The sequence below is a fragment of the Sus scrofa genome, chromosome 4 (assembly GCF_054392235.1).
Source record: "Sus scrofa isolate SSC_HxYL_T2T_F1_AM1 chromosome 4, Sscrofa_HxYL_maternal_Yorkshire_Landrace_v2.0, whole genome shotgun sequence".
Classification (NCBI taxonomy): Eukaryota; Metazoa; Chordata; class Mammalia; order Artiodactyla; family Suidae; genus Sus; species Sus scrofa.
The window spans coordinates 10,364,854-10,377,005 of NC_139386.1; the positions used below are offsets into that span (position 1 = coordinate 10,364,854).

At 44.0% G+C, this 12,152-nt stretch overlaps 1 protein-coding gene across 10 annotated transcripts in view; it reads left to right on the top strand.

Moving 5' to 3' along the window:
- Positions 1 to 12,152, top strand: part of ASAP1 (ArfGAP with SH3 domain, ankyrin repeat and PH domain 1) — a 344,867-nt gene that overhangs the window by 176,177 nt on the left and 156,538 nt on the right. The window lies entirely within an intron of this gene.

Consider the following 12,152-nt stretch of genomic DNA (forward strand, 5'->3'; position numbering starts at 1 on the left):
AGAGGGAGCTCCCGTGACTGTAATCGCATACACCGTGTGCCCGAACTCCTGAGATTTTATTGTGTGTCAGATTCTTACTCTGCGTCAACTGCATGGGTGCCTGGGGGCACTTCTGCCTGAGGGGTTCGCAGCCTCTGATTTGGACAGACCAGACTGGAGGTTTTCCTGTCTTTTCTCATAATCAGAGAACCCCAAACCTACTCCACTCCCCACACGTACCTAGAACCCAGAATTGCTCACACGTCTCCCCCCTCTCTGTTTCTCTCTGCCTGGTCCTTCTCAAGCTTCTCTCCTGGAGGGAGGGTTGGCGTTTAGGGGATGGTTAGGTCGTATGGTTGGTGAAAATGGCATAAAGGCGGGAACAAACTTGAAAATTGCTTAGGAAGATTCTGCGTTCGGGGCCAACACGTTGACCGTCATGTGTTTTTCTCTCGGTGCCCTCTGTGTTCATCTGAGCACCAGATAACATGGTCGGCTTGCACTTACGGGCTGTGACGTCATGAGCACACATAGGCTTATACATCCGGACACGTGTCTATACTGCAGACTCAGTTCCGAGCTGCTGAGATCCTTGGCATAGGCAGGGCTGCAGGCACTAAAGGATCAGCGGATCCTGTATCTTCCCCAGTTTCAGCGGCCTGGCCTCCTCACAGTGGGCTTTATGAGGGTAGAAGGACCTGCTCTGGTAACGAGTGATTCCTCTCCCGCGCCTGTACTTGTTCTGAGCATATGTAGTTGAGTTCGTGTGGGTTACGTGTCTGCATGAGGTTCCTTGAAGAGTGGGAGACACGAGGCCTTGAAACTTGTGGAAGTATGGGGTTTTATCTCGAGGGAGAGTAAGCCAATCTCTCTTTATGTACCACAGTATTGTTTATATTTGTCTTAATGTCTCTTTCCCCTCACAAACAATTGTTGCCTTGGAAAGTGGCTCCCTCCGTGTTCCTCCTGGGGTGGGTGTGCCTAGGCTACCCCTGTTTATATCCAGTCCACTGGTTAAGGCGGAGGTGACGGGGACTCAGCACACAGACCCAGGGGGCCTTCAGAGGCCTAATTGCCCATCTTTCCTACAACCATGGGGTCATCCCAGCTTCTCTCACACCCACTCAGCCCCCAGGCTGAGGACCGTAAGTGCCATCCTGGGGTCCGTCCGGAACGCCAGTTGCATCTTGTAGAGGGAAAGCCACAGGACGCAGGCGTGGGCTCAGTCCTGGTGTTAAACTTAGGCCATTCAGCCTCGCAGGACATCAGGTTTTGCTTTTGTTTTAAAATAAAATATGGGGAGTTCCCGTCGTGGCTCAGTGGTTAACGAATCCGAGTAGAAACCATGAGGTTGCGGGTTCGATTCCTGGCCTTGCTCAGTGGGCTAAGGATCTGGCGTTGCCGTGAGCTGTGGTGTAGGTTGCAGACGAAGATCGGATCTGGCGTTGCTGTGGCTGTGGTGTAGGCCGGCGGCTACAGCTCTGATTGGACCCCTAGCCTGGGAACCTCCATATGCTGCAGGAGCGGCCCTAGAAATGGCAAAAAGACAAATAATAATAATAATAATAATAATAATAATAATAATAATAATACAATAAAATAAAATATGGCAGTCCAGAGAATGTGTCATCTCTCAGGTCTTCCCAGCTCTGCAGTGCAGCGGAATGGGGTGAACTTGCAGCCGTTAGAAAAGTGGTGGAAACCTTGCTAGCATGCGGGTCCCTTACGCTGCAGCGGATGCAGGCGAAGCAGGCCAGCACCTGTTCACCCAGAGCTCCTGTGCCAGCAGCCCGGCAAGGTGAACGACCCGTTAGGAACAGTCGGAGTGGTCGGCGATTCGGCAGGAGGAGACGGTTAATACGGGCCCTACCCCTGTGGTGTGGTGATTGTCATCATTACACTTGAGTCGTAGAGACCTTTTAGTGTCACAGAAATAACAGGAGACATTAGGACTGCCCACTGGCCGGCAAGATGATAAATTCTTGGATTTTTTTGGTCTAACTGAACAATGTATAAACGAACAGTGTTAGTTGGCCTTTTTTCTTCGCTTTGAAAAAAAAAATTGTGAACGTATCCTCTCTCCATTATCCCCAAGATGTTTTGAAGCGAGTGGAGTTACTTGGTGTTTTTTTTTATGGGTTGATTACAGCCAGTGACTAAGAGATAAACGCAGTTAATTCGAAAGCCTGCATATTTTGTAATCCTCACCCAAGAAGTAGGCAGTTGCATAGAACCCGTTTGTCGTGGAACTCCTGCCCTGTAAGTGTGCCGTTCATCGCCCTCCGCTCTAATCCAGCCTCCTGCAGCATCTTTTGCTCACATGAAGTCACGGTCATGCAGACTCTCCCCACCCCCACCGCCCCACCTGCCTGTCCATTACATGAAATCCGAAGTGTGAAGGCCACGTGAGGCAGCGTGACCTGGCTCATTAGTGAGCGAGCATGACAAGATAATAATGGCCCATTGGGTTCGAGTTTAAAAACAGCATCTCTAATTTCTGCTAATTTTGCTTGAACATTGTGTATAGTCATAGCCAGCCCGTAAAAGGCACTTGCTGGATCAGAGCCCTGCTTTCTTTTGTCTTCTTGTGCCCCATCTCTTCCTCGACTATTAGCTTCAGACTTCAGAGAAGCGCCGGCCGGCAGGAGGGGCCTTGCATCCCCGGCCGTGCCAGTGTCCTCTCACAAAAGAGGTCTGGCAAGGGTTGAAAGTGAATTATAAGCATTTAAGCATCCACTTTGAGGTTTTCTTTCCATAGCAAGAACTCGTGAGAAATTACTTCAGTTATTAGCTGAAATGAAAGGGGACAAATTTAAAAGGAGTAGAGAACAGGAGAATGTTTGAAGCTGGTTGGGAATAAATAAAGACTCTGGGGAGAACCTCAGGGGAGGGTCCTCTGATATTTAGTAATCCCGAGGCTGAGAGAAAGAAAGCAAGTTCATCTTAGTGAGTCATCGCTTTATTTCTCTAAATTACAGGCAGATTGTTTTCTCTTAAATCAGCTCAGCTCATGGATTTTGTGACCCATACGGTGTGGGGAGAATTTTTTTCTTTCTTGCTTTCTTCTTCTTCCCCCCAGCCTTCAAAATGTTATATATATAAAAAAAAATGTCCATAAGTAAATGGATAGATGCCCTTCCGGAATTTATTTTTTTATTTTTTTGGTCTTTTTGCTATTTCTTTGGGCCGCTCTCGCGGCATATGGAGGTTCCCAGGCTAGGGGTCCAATCAGAGCTGTAGCCACCCACCTACGCCAGAGCCACAGCAACGCCAGATCCGAGCCACGTCTGCAACCTACACCACAGCTCACGGCAACGCCGGATCGTTAACCCACTGAGCAAGGGCAGGGATCGAACCCGCAACCTCATGGTTCCTAGTCGGATTCGTTAACCACTGCGCCACGACGGGAACTCCCGGAATTTATTTTTGAAATTGATGCAGCAAATAGGGAAAATAGTTCCACACCAGTTAAACTAAAATTGGAAGAATTAAAGAACCATGAAACTTGAGACGAGGACATTTCTTAGCCTTTTTTTTTTTTTTTTTAAAGGAAAAAATCATCAGGTCAGTCAACAATCATATGTTATGTATCTACCATGAGAACCCCACACCATTGCATTTGCAATGTTGTGAGAGAGACAGCCAGAATTCCAGGGACTTACATTCTCAGAACTGAAAATACGATTTCTCGAACCCCTGCTGTTTACCCAGGCCTTGCCCCATCATCCCTGGTCTTGCCCTGAGCTCTGTGAGATAGCGTGATGCGGGTTCTGAACCATTAGGCAGTAGGGGACTTGCCTGTCCTCCCCAAGCCAGTCGGCGGCAGCCCGAAATCAGACCCGGCTCCTCTGGGCTCTGGTGTCTGTCCTGTTTCTACCACGCTCCCATGAGGCAGTGGAAATACTGCAAGAAAGGGCGAGGTGAGTGAGTGTCCAGGAGTTCTGGGAAGGGTTCACAGCTGCAGTGACGCTATCACTCATCCAGAATGGGGCCCTGTCTTGCATTAGGCCAGAGCAGGTGTAGACAGGGATCGTCCTTGGCAAAGCACCAGGGCCCTGTGCTTCCTAGAGGAGATAGTCTGGGGCGGGGGGCGGGGAGATGGGCAGGTACCCACAGTGACTCTCTCCTCCAGCATCCCAAACACACCCCCGACAGCCTCCATCACAGAGCCGTTGCCCAGAAACACAGGTGGAGTTCATAGGAGACCTTGTGACCTGGTGGTTCAAAGGCAGCTGGAGGCCCTAACTGGCCCTCCTCTGAAGGCCCTGTTACTTCCCAGGTCTTTCCTGGTACAAGGTGCATTCAGCTCAGCCAGGCATTTTATACGGAAAATTGGACTTTGGAATTTGTATTTTAAATCTCCCAAGTTTTAAATGTTTGGAAGCTAATTGAATAATTGACAAAAAGATATTGTGCAAATTGAATTTCGCCTGTGAGCCATCCGTATGCTTTCTCCGATGTAAATTACAACAGATTTTCCGAAACATTGTGATCCAAGTCTGTTACCCAACGTGTCTATTATGTGGAGAACTGGTTCTGAGATGTCAGTGGGCGCTTGTGAAAAAGGATAGAGGTGGAATGTGTGCTTTTGAGGCCAGCAAATTTGAGGGACACTGTGTTAAAGAAACAGGATACTGTGTTAAAGAAACACGGACTTTGCATAGATGGATGTGCTCTGAGTCTTCAAAAGAGGGCATAGAGGGGAGCGTTTCCCAGATTTACTGACTGTAGATCCCCTTTTGCTCAAAGCGTTAATAGGGCTAGTTGGGCACAGCTTTGGGGAAGTGGTGATCTAGGTGAATAGTTCTCTGATCTAAGGATATTCTAAATATGTGAAAGGGTGGTACTTTTCCACCCTTGTACCCCTCAAAAGAAAGCTCATGCAATGAAACATTCATCCAGAAGTACCACTCCTCACGCCAAGTCCTCCGGAGTCGGGGTGTGTGAAGCATTAACCAAGTTCGATGTAATCTATTGTGGTTTGAAAGGGACTGGGTTGGATCACTCATGAGTTCATAGTGGGCCTCGTCATTGGGTAAGGAGGGCACTGTTTTTTCACTTTTGAGAAGTGGAGTCATTTGGAGGCTCTCTGGGGTATCTAGGTAGTAAAACGTCACTTACCATTGTACTGAGGGTCACAGTAGCAGCTAGAATCGATTTAAGAGGGGAGGGTATGCTTTCCTTGAGGATGTGTTACAGTTACTGCCCTGGCCTCATTCCGACTCCCCCGGGAGTGGCCATCCAACCAACACGTTCCTTTATTGAAGAATCAGCATGGACGTTTGGAACACTCAGTTTTTATAAAATTATTGATTATAAGCTGATGCTTTCTTAAAGCCTTTGCACTCCCATTTCTTCTTCTTTTGTTCAATGTTGGTATTGGAAATGGAAACCACTTCTTAAGCCATTAGTATCCCTTTAATTCTACTCCCGGAACATATTAAAGGATCATTCGAATGAAATTTGTCCCCTCCCTTTACAATGTAATTCAATCCACAAAATGTAATTTAATAAAAGCTTTTATATGTATGTATCGAGGAGACTGTATATTTTCTTTATTGTTCCTGCCTTCGAGCTATTATTTTTTCTTAAACATTTTCTAAAATGTACTACAGGGTTTGCTTCTAGGTAAATACATTTTTGTCCTGTCATCCTTACCCCCACATACAGTATTCTAGGGAAGCATCCTAAAGGATTTTGCGTCTAGCTACCTAATCAGCAGGATTGGAGCAATCCTTCACAGTCCCTGGGGCCAGGGACCATCTCCCTGTTCCTTGACCCTGGGAAGTTGTTCCCACCAGGTGTGTGTCAAAGGAATGAATTCGTAGAGTGGAGATTGGAACTTGTTTTCCAGATACTCTGCAGCTGCAGCCCCAGTTCAAGTTAAGCTGGGTCTGAATGTGGGAGGATGTCATTTACATTATAAAAGGACTCTTTCTGATGAAGCAACAACAAAGCCGTGCCTGTTGAAGAAAGCATCTCTGAAATGTTAATATGTACATCTTTGAGAAAGTAAGATTTAATTTCAGAGGTTTGATTTGTAGAAAACTTCTTCAGTTCCCGTAAACAGAAAGACTTACCTTTATGGAAATAGCACCCAGTGGAGCATAATATTCATTTGTTCTTCAGAGCAAACTCTGGTACCTCACCCTTGTTTTCCTCAAGTTAATATAATATTGGATCAGTGGGTCCTGGGGGCTGTGAGCATTTTCCTGATAATAAGACATTGAATTGACTGTCCTGGGGGAGATTTACTTAAAAGGGTGCCTCTAAAAGACAGCCGTGCTGGAGGTGGGGGGGCTTAGAATGGGGGATGTTCCATATCAGCCCACCACACCCTTTTAAGATGCCTACACTTGGAGTTAGCCACTCTCCTAAATCATATTCAACTGTAATTTGCAAGAGGATTGGTTAGAAATTTGTGACATTTCTGGTATGTGACAGTGTTGTGACTTGGGGGCATGTGAATTATTAATACACTAAAAGTTACCCCTCGCGCCCCGAGGTGCTTCCTTACGCATGTTTAAAACCATGCACAACTTAAAGTCATCCTTATTAAAAGCAACTGGATTATTTGACAACCATACTGAAAAGTAGGTCTTAGAAAGAAATACTTTGGTTTTTACAAAAGTGAAAAAACTGGCCTTTACGTTTCGCTTTCAGCAAGAAAAGTATGTAGGAGACACACGACCCATAAGGGTGATGGGTGCTAGGCAGCCGCTGAAGTGGTAAAGGCTGTGCTCAGGCAGGATGGATGGATGTATTTTCAGCATCACATTAAGCCAGAAAGCAGACTCCAGATTGCACATGAAGCATTGACTAGTCATGATCGTGTAACATGAACGAAGACAGCAAGTCAAGAAAAAAAGAAAATATTGTTCTAGAGCCGTGGTATTATGGGCAAAGTTTCAAATTTGTATTTTCAGTTTGCTCAGTTACTGTGTTAAAGAAACAAATATTATTCTGCAGTTTGTCTTTAAGCCAGTGAAGCATGTTTCCTAAGTGCCCGGTGGTAGGAAACCGAAGACCAGGGAGCAATGTCCACGTTAATGTGCTTTTTGCAGCATGGCACCTTGTGGAGCACCTGGGAACAGAATCTTTTTTTAAAATTATGTTCTGATTTGGGAGACTTGAGTTTTGAGATGACATTTATGATCCAGATGGGCTTAGAAAAAAGTTACCTAGTCTCTCTGAGCTTTCAATCCCTCAGAAAGGAAAGATTGTGATCATTTGGGGGCAGCTGGGGAAATCAGATGCAAAAGTGACAAGAAAATATATAAGGGAGTATGCTTTTATTATGCAGTATCACTAACGCCTTTAGATGCTGTTCCATGTACTAAGTTAACATTATTAGATTGGTTGCTGTTCCTTAAGAAAAACCCATGGGCATTTTTTTGGTCGTGTCCTTTTAAGTGGTGGGCAGGCTGTCATCTCTCTAAGATGCAGACAGCAAAGAGCCCCTGAGCTGCATTTTTGTCTTAACTCCACATTTCCCGTAGTTGATACTCAAAAGAGAAGTAAAATCCTAGTGTTCATTAACAGAGCCGTGGTTTCCAATCTTCTCTGCATCTCATTTATGAAACCTTTTTTTTTTTTAAAGAAAAAAATTTTTGGAGTTGATTTACAATGGTGTGTTAGTTTCAGGTTTAAGACCTTTTAAAGCATGCATTCCATATGCATGACATCTACACATGCATATATTAAACATACTCTTTCTGTGCTAATATAATTATTTATCATAAAACAGTACAAACAGGAATTCTAACGTGTTTCTTCCTGCACCGAAGTGGACTATACTGTGTACATTTTAGGGAGATCACGGATCTAAAGAGCTAGTCTGAGTGGAAGATTTTATATCTGTTTCCCCCTTTTCTTTTCCTTCTGTAGTAGCACCACCAGCCATGTGAACATTCTCCTTGCTCACTGTATACCTCCTAGGAACCTTAGAAAAAATAAATCCAACTGCCTGCATCTGCAAATTCTAGCTAACGTTTGTTGAGTACCGTTCTGAGTGCTTTCTCTGCGTGGTTCTCTCTCTTAATCCACGTGACTCTGTGGTGGGTCACAGCTGGATTAAGTAACTGGCCCAGGTCTGTAGTTAGGAAGCAGTGAAGCTAGAATTTGACTGCAGGCTGTCTGGCTCCTTCCTCTGCTCCTGATCACCATGTTTCCCAGCATCTAAGTCAGCAGTTACATGATTCTCTGCTGTAGATAAAATTGTGTGATTAAGCCTCAATGACTGTCAATCATCAGTAGCATATTTGGAATCATTGGATCAAGACCCAGACATATGGTTTAGAAGGACATTATATGAACCTCAGAACTGGTAGGAATTTAAAAAGGCTGACTGGGTAGCTCAGGGGTTCCTAATCTGTTCACCAGTGAAAACTCTTGTTCTCTTATGAGATGGGTTCCTGAGAAATTCTAAGGGTCCTGGAAAGATATGACTCAGGAGACTTTTCCGGTCTAGGCTTTAATTCTTTTAAGGAACTCTCATTATGTTAGAACATGGAAAATGGTGTTCTCATGACTATTTTCTGGTCTTTAAATACCTTGTTGTACCTATAATTATTATTGTCCTAAGAATGGAGCTGAAATTGCTTCAAGATGAAAGAGCCATGGCGCTTGTGGGTGGGTGTGCTACTCCGAACTTTAGAACTACAACAGAAATTAGAGGTTCACAAGGTAATTGCTGTGATTACAGTTTTCTTTTTGGCCCCAGACAGGAGCTCTTGAAACACAATATTCTACTAATTTTTTAAATGTACAGTTTGCAAGGCAACAAGGAAATTACTGAGAATATGTACTGTTTCTCCCTCGTTTTTGATGAAAGTTAACGTCTTGTTGGATCGCTTGCGATTGCTGAGGGAAAAGCAGACCTGATTGAATTACAAGACTCTTAAAATTTTTAAGTACTGCGTCAACCTTATGTTTATTGCATAAGGAAATTATTTTAAAAGAAAAAAGTTCCTAGTCCCTAGCAGTCTTAGGTAGCAACAGCTTCAAAACATCTCTGCGAACCTTTCTAAACTTCACATTTCTGCGTAATTCACATCTTTGTAAAATCTGTAATTTTACATTGTAAATAATGGAATTTCATAGTATTTGCACATTTCACGCAATTGACCTTCAATAAATGGCAGTTGTTTATCCTACTTTTTAGGGATCGTATAAGCCCTCTATTTGTTTCATATTTTACTTTGCCGTTTCCCTGTTATTGGATTTAGGTTATTTCTAGCTTTTTATACATGTAATCCATGTTCTACACATTATGTACTAGCTTTTTATACACATTAAAACCTGGTAACGTGTTTTATAGTATCTTCTTTTTATTTACTTTTGAGAAAGTGGTGGTAGTTTTGATAGGATTTATCAGGAAAGGGATTACTATGTCAAATGAAAGAGCAGTTATCAGTGTAATTCAGATTCTTTGCCCATGTTTGCTGTTTTCAACTTCTTGTGTTAATATCTTCTGCCCTCATTCTTCTAGATTGCAATAGTAGCAAAATAAGAATTCCACATACTAATTATGGAATTAGTATGTGGATGTCAACTTTTTTTTCTCTTTTTGTTGTGATTATTTTTCCCTCTTAGTTCTTTTATCTTGGTTTTGTTAAAAGTTGATTGAAGTCATTTTATCTTTTTCTTGGAGTAATCTCCGTTGTTGACATGAACACATCATTAGACCTCTTAACTGACACACACACACACACACACACACACACACACACACACACACACACACATGCAGTGTATTTTTTGAGGCTTAATTTTGTTAGATTTTTTTTTAAATAGTTTTTTTATTTTGATGTCCCAGCAAACATTGTTTCATAGTTGTGTCAAAAAAAAAAAAAAATCTGATTTTAGGAGTTCCTATTGTGGCTTAGCAGAAATGAATCTGACTACCATCCATGAGGACACAGGTTTGATCCCTGGCCTCGCTCAGTGGGTTAAGGATCCGGCGTTGCCTTGAGCTGAGGAGTAGGTCAAAGACGCGGCTCGGATCTGGCATTGCCGTAACTCCAATTGGACCCCTAGCCTGGGAACCTCCATGTGCCATGGGTCTGGTCCTAAAAAGACCCCCCCCAAAAAAAAAATCTGATTTAAAATAATTATTTCAATAATAAGAAGTTATTTTAATTGAGAATTACTGGGTTACAAGGTTAAACGTGTTTCTTTAAAATATTCCAGTCTCTGATATTCTGATGTGCATTGGTGTCCAGAAGAAAGGTATGGTTAGCACATAGTGTTTTCCGGATTTGTCATGGCCTCTTTTCTCTCCAGAATACTTGCCAGCATCTCAGAAGTAGTTTTCTACAGATCACAGTGTGGAAAATGCTAGACTCCATTTCACTGTGCGTTTTTTTGTTTTTGTTTTTTGTTTTTTTTTTCCCCTCATGGTAAATAGTCTTTCACTAAAATAGTCTTTCACTACTTTCCTTTAGGTATCATCTTCATGCACATGTGTAGCTGGGGTTTCTTGATCCCCAATCTCAGTTTTGGCCTGTGGGGAGTTCCCGTTGTGGCTCAGCAGTAACGAACCGGACTAGTATCTGTGAAAATGTAGGCTTGATCCCTGGGCTAAGGATCCTGTGTTGCCTGAGCTTCGGTGTAGGCTGCAGACTCAGCTTGGATCCTGAGTGGCTGTGACTGTGGGGTGTGCTGGCGGCTACAGCTGCAGTTCAACCCCAACTGTAATTCATTCCTCTAGCATATCGGAAGTTCTATATGCTGCATGCGGGGCTCCTAAAAAAAAAAAAAAAAAATTAGGCCTGGCTTTCTCTGTGAAATACATTAGCTAACAATGACCAGATCTGCTGTTTGTTTTGGAGAGTACACGAGTTCTAAACTGAACTTGGGGAAGTCACCTGTGGTGTATGGCTTGTATTTCTGTAGAACTTTTATCATCAGAAGCTGGACCATTGAGCCACCTATAGAAAGCTTCATGTGTGGCATACTTGGGCTTGATAAGAAGAGGAGTTCTTGGGCTTAAGAACATGTCTCTTAAGTGGAGAAATAGTCAGTGGCAGGAAGAACACAGACGTTGCAGTTAGACTTTCTAGGGTAAAAGGCCTGGCTTTGCCATTTACTAGGTTTTTGACCCTGGATACTTACTCTGACTCAATTTCTTCATCTATAAAAAGGCACCAGTAATGCTTGCCTAATATGATTAATAGAGTCTTTGAATGCAAAATTCAAGAAGAACTTTCAAAACATCTCTTGGAGGACAGAGAACTCAAAAAAGGAACACAGAAATGGCTGGAATTAGGATCTTGGGCTTCAGCCCTGGTTTAATCCTCTTAACTGCACGGAAGTCTTGAATGTAAGATCCTTCCCTGGTCCTTCACTGTGGATGTGAGTCGTGTTACTTTTTAAAAACTAAAATGTCTTCCAGTTAAAACAAAATCTAAGATGCCAGGAGAGTTGAAGCAGTAGGATAATGTCCCTGGGACTTAAATGCTTGGTTTCTCAGAAAATCAGAGCCAGAAGAAGCTGCATTGTGGGTCCATTCTCCCAAATCTACAGGTCAGGAAGCTCGGAACCTGAGAGGTCTGCGGGGTAGGGTCAGATTTGGCTGCCAGGTGACTGGGATCCCGCGTGGGGTCGACTCTGTGCTGTGACCTTCTGGGTCTCCTTGCCATGAGCAGCCCTGGGTGGTGGTGGGGGGTGCTTTACAGCTGGAGAAAGGGAGTGAAATACATAGGTAGTACCTTGAGATTACTCGCTGCCATTTATTTGCTGGAGCTGGAAGTGTAAGGAAAAGGTCATTATGATCAGGGCACTCAGCACTGCAGGAGGAGGATTCTTTCTCGGAGGGAAGGGGAGGGTTTCACAGAAGAGATGATAGAACTCAGCCTTAAAGGCTGAACATGCGTTTGTAAGATTGCTAAGCTGGTGCAGAGAGGATCAAAACTGTTGCCGAGAAAGGAGAGGATCGTAGCCACTGGAATTGGTATCTCCAGAGTCGGGGCCCGAGAGGGGCTGGTGTATTTGGGCAGCATGACCTTGGACTGTCAGGAGTGTGGCGCGGGGGGTCAGAGACGCGACGGCGTGCTGCACAAAGGAGTCAGAGAGGGTCCGCTGCGTCCTGGCTGGGGTTTGTGCGTTACTCCAGGTTTTAAAGCAGGAGAGTGACAATTTCACGTTTAAGGTTTAGAAAGGCTACTTCAGTG